The sequence below is a fragment of the Lontra canadensis genome, unplaced genomic scaffold, assembly GCF_010015895.1.
Source record: "Lontra canadensis isolate GAN:19392208 unplaced genomic scaffold, GSC_riverotter_1.0 scaffold13, whole genome shotgun sequence".
Taxonomy (NCBI): domain Eukaryota; kingdom Metazoa; phylum Chordata; class Mammalia; order Carnivora; family Mustelidae; genus Lontra; species Lontra canadensis.
The window spans coordinates 8,118,361-8,134,783 of record NW_022631007.1 but is presented as its reverse complement, the minus strand read 5'-3'; the positions used below and the strand labels follow the sequence as shown (position 1 = coordinate 8,134,783).

At 43.4% G+C, this 16,423-nt stretch overlaps 1 long non-coding RNA gene and 1 pseudogene across 1 annotated transcript; one reads left to right on the top strand and one right to left on the bottom strand.

Annotated features, from left to right (window-relative positions):
* The first annotated feature begins 6,294 nt into the window (after window positions 1-6,294).
* LOC116867922 lies at window positions 6,295-9,738 on the top strand (annotated as a pseudogene).
* Window positions 9,739-9,799: 61 nt separating this feature from the next.
* LOC116867722 lies at window positions 9,800-14,960 on the bottom strand. The gene is made up of 3 exons (XR_004382655.1): window positions 14,868-14,960; window positions 14,535-14,607; window positions 9,800-9,883 (listed from the first exon to the last, which is right to left on the bottom strand). It is a non-coding gene; the product is annotated as an uncharacterized LOC116867722 (long non-coding RNA).
* Between the last annotated feature and the right edge of the window lie 1,463 nt (window positions 14,961-16,423).

Below are 16,423 nucleotides of genomic sequence, written 5' to 3'. Positions count from 1 at the left end.
AGTCTGATGTGGTACTTGATCCCAGGACTCTGGGATCATGACCTGAGCCTGAAGGCAGATGCTTAACCGACTGAGCCACGCAGATGTCCCAAAATATAGAAAATTCTAAGCGTGAAAGTTAACATTGCTCGTAATAACCACTTGCACCTGTCGTATTTCCTGCCACTGCTTTCCTAGGCTTTACTTTTTTCCCCAGTATTTTTATTTTGGAGAATCAAAAATCTACAGGAAAGTTGTGAGAATATCACAATAAGATACCACTCATTTAAGTTTACCAACAAGGAACATTTCACCAGAATTTTAGTTTTCTCTCTCCCTTTCATTTGAGAATAAGTTGCAAACATGAAACTTCACCCTTAACAAACTTGACCCCTAGCATGTATTTTCCAAAAGAGATCTTCCGTAAAACTACCACACACTTTTCACACTTAAGAAACTTAATAGTGATACATGCTACTATGTAAATACAGACAATCTTCAGTTTCTCCCAAGAATGCCTTGTAATTTGTATTGACAATTTTAATAATGTCAACCTGGCTCCAACCAAAGATGTATTTTAAGTTGGCTTTTATCTAGAATGGTCCTCCAACATTTTATTTTTGTCCTGGCAAGTTGTTCTTGCAAAATCACCCTCAGAATGAATTTGTTTGTTCCCTCATGATAAAATTCAGGTTAAACACATTTGCAGGAATACTACACATGTGATTTTTTCCCCCTCAGAACATGCTATTGGAAAGTATATGATGTCTGTTTATCCCTTAGTGGTGATGTTAAATTCAATCAGCTAATTAATATGATGTCCACCAGATTTTGTCATTGTTAAGCTATTCTTTCCCTTTTAATAACCTTGGTGTTATTTTCTGTGTATTTATATAACAAAATGAAGAGTATTATAAATACATAGGTTTTATTCTGATTTTTGACTTACCATTTAATTGTATATAATTGCCCTTACATTGAATATTTGCTTCTTCGAAACTGTTTTTAATGACCACGTAATAGCCAATTTTGTGTCTAATTTCCTCATATTCACCACTAAGATACCTAAGCAATTAGACATTTAGCTAACCGTTTGGAAATATAAACTGGGATACCAACAGCAACAACAAAAAAATGATTTTTTTCCATTATTTTAAAAATCGTGTAGATTTATAATTTTAAAAATATTATGGAGAAGTCCCATGTATTCTTTTTTAAGTTTAATTTTAATTTTTTAAATTAACATATAATGTGTTATGTGTTTCAGGGGTACAGGTCTGTGATTCATCAGTCTTACACAATTCACAGCACTCACCATAGCGCATACCTTCCCCAATGTCCATCACCCAGCTGGTCCCATGTATTCTTACTCTAGTTTCTGTCAGTGGAACCAACATGCATAACAATAGCATAACAGTGACTTTTTTAAAAAATAAAAACTTTACATCACACCAAATCTCCATAAATTCCAGATGGATTTTTTTATTTAAATATTTACATAAAGATATTTCAATATTTATACTTTATATTGAAATATAAAAATTAAAACCATGATGTAGTATAAAAACTATGGGAGAATAGTTTTATATTCCTAGAATGGGGAAGGTCTTGCTTATTATGGCACCAAGACCAAAACTCATAAGAAAAATATTAATATGTACAATTTATATTTAAACATTTGCCAACAACTCAATATGAACTCCACATTTCTTCACTAATAAGAAAAATGTTAACATAACTCAACATGAAGTCTCAATTTTTTTTTAACTGGGAAAACTATATATGTTCATCTGACAGACAAAATACAAATATCTTCATATGTAAAGAGTTCTTACAAATCCATATGGAAAAAATGTACAAAGGACAGAATCACACATTTTTAAAAAAATAATAAACCAGAGCTCCTTGAAAAATAGGTGATTCCTGGTTTGGTCATGAAATGCACAAGTTGAGCTCTGAACATCTTGTCACTCTGGAAAACAGGAAGCTACAAAGTATAACGGAGTCACATTGAGGTGACATTTTGAGCATCAAAAAATAATAATAACTGTAATATACTGAACACATTAGATATTTTTAAACACATGAGTTCATAATGATACCAAAAAATAAAAAGTAAACCTCATAGTCATCTTTGGAAGATGTCAGAAAATTAACACATTATTTTGAAACTGGTTTTTAAAAATGGTGGGGTGGAGAATCAGGCATTTACTCTGCCTTTCGTAAGTAAAACATACCTCAGAGTAACCAAAGAGTTGAGAAGAGGATATTTGCCTCTGCAGATAGAGCCCAGGTAATGAAGAGGAAGGAAAAAGCAGTCCTAATGAGTTCATGGATGTCAGTAGTGACTAGCCAGGGATTACTATATCATACAGAGTGAGACAATAGAATGATGTATCTCTTGATAGAAGAATTCAATACCACCAATGAAGCAAGCTTATCCAAAACTAGATATGGAATCCTAACAGGCCACTAGATCTGATTACTGGAATTCCAGAGAGTTAGATGATTCCATGGGGATGGAGTCTTCCAACTCCAGAATTCAGCCATGGAAAACTAACCCACTGTACAGCAAAGACAAATTGCAAGGACACAGAGAGGGCTGCAGGGGAAACTCAGGTTAGAATAGACAGGAAAGGCCTCAACTGAGCAGTTCTAGGGACACATGAGTTTTCTTAGAACCCTAACTAGATAACTGTTTTTATTTTTTATTTTTCTATTTTAATTTTTTTAAATTTTATTTTATTTTTTCGGTGTTCCAAGATTCATTGTTTATGCACCACACCCAGTGTCCCACGCAATCCGTGCCCTCCATAATACCCACCACCAGGATCACCCATCCCCCCATGCCCCTCCCCTCCAAAACCCTCAGTTTGTTTCTCAAAGTCCACAGTCTCTCATGGTTCATCTCCCCTTCTGATTTCCCCCAACTCACTTTTTCTTTCCTTCTCCAAATGTCTTCCATGTTATTCCTTATGCTCCACAAGTAAGTGAAACCATATGATAATTGACTCTCTCTGCTTGACTTATTTCACTCAGCATAATCTCCTCCAGACCCGTCCATGTTCATACCAAAGTTTGGGTGTTCATCCTTTCTGATGGAGGTGTAATATTCCATTGTATAAATGAACCACATCTTCTTTATCCATTCGTCTGTTGAAGGGCATCTTGGTTCTTTCCACAGTTTGGCGATTGTGGCCATTTCTGCTATGAAAACTGGGGTGCATATGGCCCTTCTTTTCATTGCATCTGTATCATTGGCGTAAATACCCAGTAGTGCAATGGCAGGGTCATAGGGTAGCTCTATTTTTAATTTCGTAAGGAATCTCCACACTGTTTTCCAAAGTGGCTGCAGCAACTTGCATTCCCACCAACAGTGTAAGAGGGTTCCCCTTTCTCCACATCCTCTCCAATAGCTGTTGTTTCTTGTCAGGTTAATTTTGGCCATTCTAACTGGTGTAAGGTAACTGTTGCAAAACTAAGATATTTAGGGAAATTTGAACATAACTAATTACTAAGAGATATTAATCAAAAATTATTCTTAGGGGCCCCCGGGTGGTTCAGTCAGTTATGTGTCCAGCTCTTGATTATGGCTCAGGTCATGATCTCAGAGTTGTGAGATGGAGACCCTTAATCAGGCTCCGAACTGAGCATGGAGACTGCTTGGGCTTCTCTCTTTCCCTTCTCCCTCTGCTCCTCCCCCACCTAGCTTGTTTTCTCTCTCTCTTTAAAAAAGAAGCATTCTTAATTGTTAGGCATGACAATGGTGTTGTGGTTATACTTTTAATTCTTACAGATTTGTTTCAAAATAATTGGCTATGAATTAATGATTGTTAAAGCTAGGTCCGTGGGAGTTCATGATATAAGGTTAAAGTTGGGTTTTTGTGCGGTTTTTTTACAGTGGACTTCACTAATAAAAAAAAACATTAATTTTCTCATCTGCTGAATTAGCAAAACATTGTTTTAATCATATCTAGTGTTGGTTGCAGAGTATAAAGAAACCCTCAGGCACAGTGGCTGGGAATAACTGATAAACATTGTATAGAGAGCAAATTCATAGCTTTTATCAGCAAAGCATGGATAATCTTTGATCTAGTCAGTCCACCTTTAAGAGTTTGCTCCAAGGAAATAATCAGAAGCGAGAAAAGATGTAATGTATAGGTAACATTTATTGAAGTCTTATTTTGTGCCAGGCACTGACTCATTTAATCTGCATAATAACCATTTGGATTCCATATATTATTTTTTTTAAGATTTATTTTATTTATTTGAGAGAGAGCTCATGCATGCACCCTTGAGCAGAGGGGCGAGGGGAGGGTGGGAGAGGGAGACATGCAGTGATCATGGCTGGCTCTGCCCTAGGCTTTGGCTGGAATTCAGTCCTTCAGGTGGTCACTGCTGCACTGCCCTGGGCACTCTCTTGCTCAGCTTGTCCTGAGAGATCCCTAGGGTTCCAGATCCCACACCCAGGCAAAGCTGCCCCTATTCACCGCACGCCCACCCACATCACCAGGGAGCTCCTCCACTGCCGCCAACTGGCTCTCAGGGGTCCCCGCTCTGCTGGGCTGAGGGCAGAGTGCCCTGGGTGTCCACGGTTCTTACAACCACCGGGCCCACTCCCTTCTCTCTTCATCCCAAGGGTAGAGCAGAGTCTTGCTTTAATTCCCCATGACCTTTCAGGCCTCAGATTACAACTAATGGCAAGTCTCTGCAGGTTCAAAGATAACAGGGCGTGATTTAAACCACGATCAAATACAAGCCATGCTCTTCATACGCAGGTGCCTCTTCCCACCTCCTTCCACTTTACTGCCTACCCCTCCTCTTCCTTCAGGAGGCCCACCAGCATCTTTGCTCCCTTTGGAGTCACAAACCACAATTCAACTCCATTGAAAGAAGAAGGATTCACCTGCCCCAGGCAGGGCCTCACCCCATGTCCTATTCTGAAATCTGTCAGGGCTGGCTCAGATGGTGGAAGGTGGGAAAATCTGTTCCCTTCAGGGTAAATTCCACTTTATTCCCACCCTCCTGGATAGGGTCTGCCTCCTGCCCCCAGGGTCACAGCAGGACAATGACCTAAGAACCCAATTAACCAACAGCCCTACCTCCAGATGCTCAGAGTTTTTAAGTCCAAGCAACACATGGGATGTGGCCTGGGAATATTACGCCTCTGTTGAAAAGTGCGTAACTCTGTCGTATTCATTCTCACACTCTCTCCTTCATTGGGGGGTTAAAATTGAACTGGAACATCTCTTCTAGAGACCCAAGGCCAGTGCTCCAGACCATCTGTGATGATTGGCTTGAACAAGAGGACCCACAGTCTCCCCTCCCATCCCCACCCCCGCCCCAGGCAAGTAGGTGCCTAAAGAGAATCAGGTCTACCCAAACAGCTCCAAAGCAGCACAGCAAACGAAATATCAGCCAGGTCCTCATGCCCTGAGGGATTCTCTCACTGCCCCCTCCACTCCCCCACCCCCAAAAAGAGCTTCCTCAGGGTGGAGCGGCACCCATCCCACCCCTGCCATCGTCAATTCTCAAAGTACAATTACAGTAATCTTTCTGCAGAGAAAGTCAGGTGATCTTATCTCTAACTTGCCCTCCTCAGGGGGACTCTGACACCCACAGCCTGGCTGAAGTTTGCAATGACCTGGACTGACAGTTGAGATGCAATTCCTCGCCCCCCCACCCCCACCACCTTGCTGAACACCGGCTCCCAGCCCTCTCCTCTGTTTATAGCCCCACAGTCCCCAGTGCTCTTGACCCTGAAAACTGGACACCTCACTCCCTCCGCACTTCCTGTTCTGTGCTCAAATGTCTTCCACCTTCACCATGACCTCATGACATCACATTTTACCATACTTTATTTTTTTAAGGACCTCCATGGCACAGAAAGCAATGGACTGTAACCTCTGGTTCTTAATATACTCCAAGAATAGTCTTCTTTATTTAGTTTGCCAATTATTTGGATAATGTAACAGGATAATGCCTTGACATCATGGTCTAAAAGGTTCCTCACCACCCCCAACCCTTTCTTTTGCACCCCTACACCCAGGTTAATCCTTACCCTAAAACCTATGCTCACCCTTTCTTTGCTTATCTTTGGACACGGATTTATTACACCTATATACATTCCTTCCTGTGAATACACTAAAATTCATTTGTTCATCTACTCTCTGGATGAGGCGAATTTCTGTTGTTTCTAGGGTTTTGCTGTTTTTGACAGTGCTGCTATGAACATTTTTTATCTATCTGTTAGAGCATGTGTGGGAGAATTCCTACATGCCCTAAGGGTGGAGTTGTTAAGTCTCCTGGAAATAAATGGAGATCAACAAGAACAAAGTTTATTTATTCAGAGCTCACTACAGCAAAGGGATTCTGGCTTGCATTTTGGCAGAGGCTTTCAGGTGGAAAAGGAGAGGCTCCCAGTGTGCCCTGATGGGAGCCTGTGGCCGGAGGAAGGTGGAGGTGGGCTAACTAGCAGCAGGGCATCCTATGTGACTGGTTGAAGGGGGGCATATCTGGCTCTCTCTAGTTGGTCCTAAGTTGCAAGCAGGGGAAGAAATCTGGGAAGCTGCCAGTGACTGATCAGGTCCTGACCAGTTGGGGCTGATTATTACAGGATTTATTACTTGACTTCCTGGATTGTTTGCTGGAGATAATGATCAGGTTTCTGGAAATCTGACCTGCAGGTAGAAGATGGGCTGCCTGCATAACTTGCTTAGATAAAGGCTGGTTTCCTGCCTGGTTGCTGCTGATTATAGGTGAGAGTTCTGTTTTTGTATATGGTTTGGTCATTGACCATTTGTATGTTCTGTCTTTGGTCTCTAACATACCATATGATATACTCATTTCCTTAGTGTTATTATCTCACTCCCACAACTAGGATGTTAGGTCTATGAGAATGAGACTTTTTATATGTCTTGTTCACTGATGTACTCTTAGTGCCTAGAATAGTGTCTAACACCTTGTAGTTACTCTCTATGCATTTGTAAAATCAGGAAATATGGTGTATCTATAAAAATATCATGCTGCTGGTGCCAATGTCTTATTTCCCTGTATCCTCAAAAGTAAACATTTATCACTCAGACCTAAGCTACTTCCGTTAGTGCAGGAATGCTCCCAGCCCTGGATTGTTTTCCTGTGTCCCGCCATGCCCAGGAGTGTCTGTCCGAGTTGGTGATCCCCAGTGGTACGTGAAGCAATCTATTTCATATTATTTCCTCGTTCCTTTGATGTACACATTAGTGTGAAGGCTGGCAAGTGGTAACAAGTAATGCCCCTCCCAGCAGACAGTATCACCCACCATCCTTTGGGTGTCTGTGAACACAGACTTGCACCAGGCAGGAGGTACCCATTTCTGCTTGAATCCTGTGAACCCCAGCAGGGCCTCATCGGAAGCATCCCCAACACTGGAATTTGGTGTGTGCTTTTCCCTTGCTCCTTGTGCTGGGGTCTCCTGCTGTTCTGTTCAGGGCAATGTTCTGAAGCAGTTACTGTCTTTGAGTACTTCTTGGATGGAAGAGAAAGAGAGAGGACCCGAGATCTTGTGGGCTGCCTGAAACGTTGAGCTGCGCCCTTCTGCCCCTGGCTCTGTCCCTTGCTTTCCACAAGAAACAGATTAAGTAGAAAAGTCTAAAGTGTCATTCATATGAAAGGGTACTGCACTCTGAATGTGGGTTCATCAGTTACATACATTGTGTGTGGTTTCGCCTTCAAGGGACACTGAGACATGTGGTCTGAAGACAACCCATTATGGTGTTTTAAAGATTTTATTTATGTAGAAAAAAAGAAAGAATGAGTGGAGGGAGGGGCAGAGGGGGAGAGAGAGGGGGAGAGAATCCTCAGGCAGACTCCCTGCTGAGTCCCACCTAGGGCTGGATCTCCTGACGCTGAGATCCTGACCTGAGCAGAAATCAAGTCAGATGCTTAACCCGCTGAGCCATCCAGGCATCCTCTCCCATGGTGACATTTTAATTTTTCAGTCCTTATAGTATATTTTGATATGACAGAATATAGTCTAAGTGAAGAAAGTGTTTGGGTATCTCACAATATCTACTAATAGATTTATTCTCTTGTGATCACACTAGTATTTTGTGACCACAACCTGACAAAGACACAGTTAACTAGTACTGGTGATGGAATAAAAATTCTCATTAATATGCAGTCAGATTTTAGGTTGTTAATAGGACCAGACAGAAATAACTAAAACCTAAATAAGTACGCATTGCTTTAGGTATTAAATTTCCCCTGACTGTAGACACCGAGATCAAAATCTTACAGAAAAGTGGGATCCGGAGGTGGAAAGAGAGTGTTGATACAGTGTTGCCCGAATCTTTTTGCTGGCTTGCAGAGGAGGATAGTTGAAGCCACCAAATATGACCATCGTATGAAAACCTATTAATGACAGATTACTCATTACTTACTCCAAACCCATCTTAAACAAACACCAGGGGTCTTACTTTGATGGGTGTAATCACATCCTTGGGTGAGACACCGTCGAGTAAGGACAAGAGAGGAGACATTGGTGAGACTTTGAATATCAGTTTTATGTGGTTTATTAGGAAAATCATTGTCTTAGGTTTACAGAAACAGAAACTAGCAGAGATTTGGAATATAGAAGTCATAAAAAGAGGAGGAAAGGAGTAGAAACACATATTTCAGCGGTCACATTTCAAGAAAGGATAGCATTAACAATCATCACTCTATTTTGTTGGGCTCACACTTTGGTGATGGATGGGGGATTGTGTTGGTGTTTTCCATTTAGAGGCAGGATCTCAGGGACCAGGCGATCTGTATTAAACTCCTTAGCCTGATAACCAGTGTCATGTCACCCTTGGTGACATTCAAATCCGGGAGGACTGTCAAGAAGAAAGAAAATCTTATTAATGGGACAGTTACCTGCAGCATCTTCCCAGAAGCCAGCCGGCCACCTAGCAGCAGCATTGCTTCTTGCAACAACACTTCTGCTGGCAACAGCACTTCCGCTGGCAACAGCCCTTCCCACCGCCGCAGCCACATGAGCCACAGCCACACGAGCCACAGCCACATGAGCCACAGGAGCGGCGGCAGCAGCAGACCACGGGGGTACTGCAGCAGCCCCCGCAGCAGCCGCAGCAGCAGGGGCAGCAGGCGGAGCAGCAGCCCACACGGTAGCACCTGCAGGTGGTGCAGCTGCCACAGCCGCCACCGCAGCCGCCACAGCCGCCACAGCCACCACAGCCACCGCCGCAGCCACCGCAGCCACTGCTGCAGCCACCGCAGCCACCACAACTTCCACAGCCACAGCACCCCATGGTGTCAGGAGAGTAAGGACTCAGGAGAGGTGAGGATGGAGACTCAGGAGGTGAGGGAGGTCTGATGCCGCCTTCTGCTGGGGGAGCCCCTTATATACCCAATCTGGGGGTAGGGACAGTGAGACACATGACCGCTTCACTATGCTATTTAGTTCAGTCATCATGGGAAAAATCTCATAATCTATTAATTACTTCCTTTTTTGTGATGTTGGCTGGATTTATTAGGTTATTTGTTTATTTTTCTAAGTCAAATAAATGCCCTAAAAATTCCAGCAAGGGCTCCTGGGAGCCATGGAGAAGGGGATGCTGTCAACAGCCACGGACATGCTAAGAAAGCCCACACAGCATAACATCCTGGGGCTGAACCAATGGGCTGACGCACAGCGACAATGAACATCAGGAAGGGGGCTTTTTCCGTGCCCAGCCCAGAAGTCCTCTTACCAAAGACTGGAGAAATAAAAGGAGCATCAGGCTGAATGTCCTTGATGACTGCAGAATCAGCCTTGCTACCTTCATCAAAGATGTTTACCAAAGAATGAAAGTCTCACTCCCTGCTACAGAGCCGTCCAGCCGGCCACCGTGTACTGCTGTGTAGTACCTTTCACCTTGGGAGGCTGCTTAGAAAGCACAAGTAAATATTTGCAACGGCTCCTCTTTTATGATTTCTATCACATTCAAAATATGAAGACTTTTCCTAATTACAACAAAACATGAATCTGAGTGCTTGGCATATCAAATGCAATCTAAGAGGAAACTACCTGAAAAATGGTATGCCCGCGATGGCAGGCAGATGAAGAGAAGTACTTTAACTATGTGCATCTCTTTTTAAATTCATATTCAGGGTATATTTGAAAGCTACTGACATGACCCATTTTGCCTGTTTCCTATGGTCTCCTAGGGGTGGCCATACACTCAGCCTTAGATCCTGTTCTAAAACATACACCAAATAATGGCACAAAATGGTCCATCACGAACCTCCCAACACAGAACATCATCTATGCCAGGGGCTGAATGCTTCTTTATTACTGAGACGTATTTTTTTTAGGTGAGTCTCAGGTGACTATATTGCTTTGAAATGATAGCTGAGAAAATTCTTTGGAAAATACTTTGGGAAGATAAAGCAGTGGTAAGTGTTCTTAACCTTGGTGGCACCGACATTTTGAGCCAGACAGCTCCTTGTCGTGGGAAGTGTCCTATGTATTCTAGGATACTGAGCAGCATTCCTGGCCTCTGACTAATTATGGCAAACTCTCTCCCAGTGATGACAACCCAAATGTCTCCAGACATGGACAAAATAGCCCCCCATTGAGATCCAGAGCGCTACCAAAATGTAAGGGAAATATCCCATATCCTAGCACTTGGGCAAAGGAGGCAAGTTCAGAACTAGCCCTTGAAGTCCGCAAAAGGATTTTGTATGAAATTCTTCTCTCTTTTTAAATTTTTAGAGAGAACCCCCGGGACATATGATTCAGAAGGGGTGAAATAGGTGGGGTGGCTGGTGAGTGAGGCCGGGGAGGGGCTCACCCACGCTGACTGATCCCTGCCACAATACTGACAAGAGGCCAGAGCTCAAAAAATGGTTGTTGGATGGAGTTACTTGATTTGTGCTCTCATCACTTTCTTTTGTGTCAAATACCACAGGGAGGCAGGCGGTCAGTAGTAAGAAAAATCACAGGAAATGCTAGTGATGCCAACAGAATGAAATCCTAGCCCCTTTTAAAAAATGAAGTAGAGCACAGCACAAAATCAAAACAAAGCAAAAAGCCACATGAGTCTCTGCTGTTTTGCCTGTCAGCACAACCCAGCATTCTATCTTTCACCCCCGCAGGAGGGGGAAAAGGGAATACAGAGAAAGGCTATGCTTGGTGAGGGAAACAGGTGGGCAACTTTGTTGAAGAAGCAGGCTTCCCTCCTGACTCCTGGTTGCACAAACATGGCTGAAGAGACAGGAAGCCAGGCAAAGGGGCCTGGGGACAAGAACTTTGTATACTATGCTGTACCCCCGGGAGCTCAAAATGGTTTCCAAGAGACCTTGGTTGCAGGGAATAGAAAGGTAGTGATCCAAGAAATAGGAAAGAGGCTATAAAACCAGAGCTGGGAGAATGCTGTGGACAAATCTACCATCTTGGAACTTTGGCCTGGGACTTATATCCCATGCCTCCTTCCCCCTCTGTTCCTGTTGCTAACAGGCTGGGTAAGAAGACCCTATCTTTTCCAAGATCTGCCACTGCGTCCTCCTCAGTGTCATTTTGGAAACCTTCAGTGTGATAAGATTTTGGGGCCAAATTCCTTTGCCTGATCACATCTGTCTTAGTTTGGGCTGCTCAAACACAATACCAAACACTGGGTGCCTTATAAACACTCACAGTTCTTGAGGCTGGAAATCCAAGGTCAGAATGCTGCCATGGTGAGTTTTGGTGAGACCCCTCTTCATGGTTGCTGACTTCTAGATGTATCTCCACATCGTGGAAACAGGAGGCGAGAGCTCTCTGGGGTCCCTGACTAAGGGCACTAATCCCATTCATGAGGGCTCCACCCTCATGACCTGATCCCCTCCCAAGAGCCCCCCTCCTAATACCATCACAATGGGGGATAGTATTTCAGCCGATGCATTTTGGACTCACCTCCCACCAATCTTTCCCTTTCTCAATTCATTTCTGTGTTCCTGATACGGGAATGAAAATATAAATAAAATATGACCCCAGACTTCAAGGAGCTCAGTCCGGTCAGGAACACAAAGTATATAATCTGGCAACATGACGGCAGAAAAAAGGAGTAGAAAAAGTGGCAATGCTTTGTGGGCAATGATGATACAGACACAACATGTTTCAGCTGAGCTTTGAGTAAGACCAGAAAACTCTCAAAAGGCCACAGGTGAGGAAAATGGGGGTGGTGAGGTATCCTTCTTGAAATATAGTTTTTTTTAATAACCAGTCATAGTATCTTTCTGAATATAAAAAAAAAATCCAAGAAATTAAACTTAGTTGTGAAGGCCAAGGTCATGTGTCATTTCCTTAGGCTTTGCAGCATACGGCGACATTTGCAGAGGGGACTCAAGTGATCATGAGACCCGGGAGCTCCTTCAGAACTGCAGGCATTTCTGCAGAGAAGCGTAGCCTCAGAGGACCACTACTCTACCCAATATACGTTAAATATGACAGGAACTAGTTGTAATCCCTGCGAGTGATGTTGAATCTCAAAGTTACAGCCGAAAGGAAAAACAGAGCCTGGACATGTCAGCAGTAGGTTCTGAGAAAACAGAGCAGATCTTACAATTGAAGGGACATAGTTGTCCCTTTGTTATGCTCAGCCAAGGTGAAGCAGAGTTGAGCCGGAATCCTGGCTCAGACCCCAGGTGGGACACTCAGCATGTACCTTGACCCCTCTGAACCAGTTCTAATGGCATTTACCTCCTAGGACTGCTCGGACACTAAACAAGATAAGGTACCTGTGATTAGTTTCTTTCTTCTACGAAAGCTAGAAATGGAAGCTACAGTGACAAAGTAAGGTTGCTACATTTATTGTGAACCTCAATATGTAGTAGTCAAGATTTTACTGTGATTATTTTAGGCCTGGTGACACAAAGCTAGGCAGAGCATAAACTGTATACAGTTGACCCTTGAACAATGCAGGATTGGGGCACCAAACCCCCCACACACAGTTTAAACTATAACCTTTGACTTCCCGAAAACTTAACTACTAATAGCCTACTGTTGACTAGGAGCCTTACTGATAACATAAAACATCGACTCACCCATTTTATGTTATATATATTATATACTATGTTCTTACTTTAAATAAACTAGAGAAAAAAAAATGCTGTTAAGAAAATCACAAGGCAGTGGCTCGACTCACCCATTTTATATGTTATATATATTATATACTATGTTCTTACTTTAAATAAGCTAGAGAAAAAAAAAATACTGTTAAGAAAATCACAAGGTAGTGGCGTGCCTAGGCGTCTCAGATGGTTAGCCTCTGCCTTCGGCTGGGGTCACAATCCCAGGGTCTTGGGATCAAGCCCCGAGTTGGGCTCCCTGCTTGGGGGGGAGCCTGCTTCCCCCTCTCTCTCTGCCTGCTGCTCTGCCTACTTGTGCACTCTCTCTCTGTGTCAAATAAATAAAAACCTTTAAAAAAAAAAAAAGGAAAAAGAAAATCACAAGGCAGAGAAAATACATTTACACAACTATACTGTATTTATTTAAAAAAATGCACTTACAAGTGAAACCATGGAGTTCCAACCTAAGTTGTTCAAGTGTCCACTGCACATTTTTCAAATTAAACATGAATTATTACAATGAGAAGACATTCTGGAAAAGTTAAAACTGGAGACAGAGATTTGTAGAGAAACAGGGACAGATAGGCAGAACACGGCTCTGTGTGATACTATAATGGTGGCTACCTGTCATTATACATTTGCCAAAACTCAGGGAATTTATAACACCAAAAGCAAGCCGGAGAGAAAACAGTGAACTTTGGGAGATAATGACACGTCGAGTTAGGTTCCTCCACTGTGACAACTGTCCCACTTGGGCGGGATGCTGATGGTTGGGAGAGACTGCGTGTGGGGACAGGGAGTATATGGGAAATCTCAGAACCTTCAGATCAGTTTTGCTGTGAGCCTAAAACTGGTCTAAAAAATATAGTCTACTTTACTCTGAAACTAATAATACATTATAAGTTCATTAATTGATTTAAATTAAATTTAAAAAAAAGATTCACATCTCCTTGTGTTCTGCACTCAAGGGGTAGTGGGTGGAGCCAAGTTGGCACACACACACACACACACACACACACACACACACACACACAGTCTACTTAAAAAAAATAGATATGACTTAACCCAAATGAAGGAAACTGAGGCACAGAGGAACCATGGTTTTCCTGGGCCTTGGAGCCAACTTGGCTCCACCCACTACCCCTTGAGTGCAGAACACAGGGAGATGTGAGCTGGTGCGGGAAGCTCTTTTTGAATTATATCATCACAAACCCTCCAGCCCCAGAGCAATCCCTTTCCAAGTGACCTTCCCATCTTTTGACCCATGAGTCAAGGACCAAGTGAATCTGAAAATCAATGAGAAAACTTCTGGATTTTGTAGCCTGAGAACTTTATGACATGTGAAAAGAAGCAGATGGGTTAGCTTTGCTTCCCTAAGGGGGATCCCACCTTCTCTGGCATTCAGCAAAGACTACCTGCGAGCAGAGAAAGGTTTGCCTGTAACCCAGGGAAAGACGATCACTCGGAGAAGGGACCCCGATGCTCACAGAATGCATGAGCTTTCATCCCGGGAGACTCCTGTGCTGGTCATCCTTGCGCTTGAAGACTGCTCGATGCAAACTAGATTAAACATTCAGAAACATGTTGTTTATTAAAAGCGCAACTGGAGGAAGAAGTAAATGCTAAAACAATTCTATGAAGTCAGAGGTGTTCAATGAGGAAATACATTCAGGGTCTTGTGAAATTCGGCCAAGGAAGTTGGTGCAAATCACAACAAGGAAGTGGCCACATGCCCGGGGTTGGGCCCAGAAGCAGGTATATAAGGGTCCGTGAAGCACAGAGCACCAGACCTCCCTCACCTCCTGAGTCTACCTCCTCACCTCTCCTGAGTCCTTACTCTCCTGACACCATGGGGTGCTGTGGCTGTGGAAGTTGTGGTGGCTGCGGTGGCTGCAGCAGTGGCTGCGGTGGCTGCGGCGGTGGCTGTGGTGGCTGTGGCGGCTGTGGCGGCTGCGGTGGCGGCTGTGGCAGCTGCACCACCTGCAGGTGCTACCGTGTGGGCTGCTGCTCCGCCTGCTGCCCCTGCTGCTGCGGCTGCTGCGGGGGCTGCTGCAGTACCCCCGTGGTCTGCTGCTGCCGCCGCTCCTGTGGCTCATGTGGCTGTGGCTCGTGTGGCTGTGGCTCATGTGGCTGCGGCGGTGGGAAGGGCTGTTGCCAGCAGAAGTGCTGTTGCCAGCAGAAGTGCTGTTGCAAGAAGCAATGCTGCTGCTAGGCGGCCAGTCAGCTCTGCCTCTAGCGTGAGGGATATCTGGGGCTTTGCTCACTGCATTTCATAAGACCTTCCTCCATCCCTCCTGCCTGCTTGCTGCTGCCCTATTACTTTGATGTCTTAGAGCTGCTCATTCTGTCCTTGTGCTCTGAGTTTTAGGGCTGATTCTTCCCCTTCAGTGTGCTAGCATGGTGACACCAATATCTTCTCACTGTATTTTCCAGAAGGTAACATCCAGCAGGTAACTATTCTCTGTCATCTTTGAAATCTTGATAAAGATTTGATAAATCTTGATAAAGATAAAGGAGCACTGTATATCGTCAGCCTTAGGGAGTGGGAACACGGGCACCCAGGTCAAACATCTATTTATATTATAAGCTTGATAAAATAAAATCATGATAGTTAATATTTCATTTTCTTCAAAAAATTACTTATGATGAGCATTTCTATTGTACATTCACTAACTTCTTTCCATTTCTATGTCTCTGTAAAAAAAAAGGTAATTCTTAATAAAAAAATTATTCACATTATTCTAATGTGTCTCTCTGTTCTATAAGATGTGTACCCTCCCATGACTGAGGTCAATGGAGGAGGAGACAAATGGTGATATTTAAAGACTTGGGGTAGGCTTCAGTTCATGGGTGATTGGTCCTATACTGTGCTATAGTGGGTTTTACAATAAAGATAGAAATTGGGGTGGGGCAGATAGAACCCCAACTTTCGGTTGTTGTGTCATTGAGGGAAATTCCTGGCTCTCTTACACATGTCTTCCTGATATCTGTGTCTGCAGCTGAATTCTGGTTGTAAGTGTTGGGCAACCCTACATGACAGATCACGTTTCACTCCATTGCTCTGTACATTTCACTCACTCATTCATTCACTCAGCAGATATGTAAGTGCTGTGTTAGGTATGAAGCCAAGCACCAGGGATCTAAAGAAGAACAAGCCTTTGAAGTTGATGTCTGAGAGGGAGAGTCAATTACAAAACAGCATTCTATGCCAGGCTCCTTTGGTCACCCTTTCTCCACTCCTTGTCAATGAGTCAAATAGATTTTTGTGTACATCACTGTACACAACTGAGTGTACAGCTGAGTACCACCATAAGAGACACTCAATTCATTTGCTGGGTAAGAAAACCAAGTGAGTGGTTGACATTTTCCACAGGGC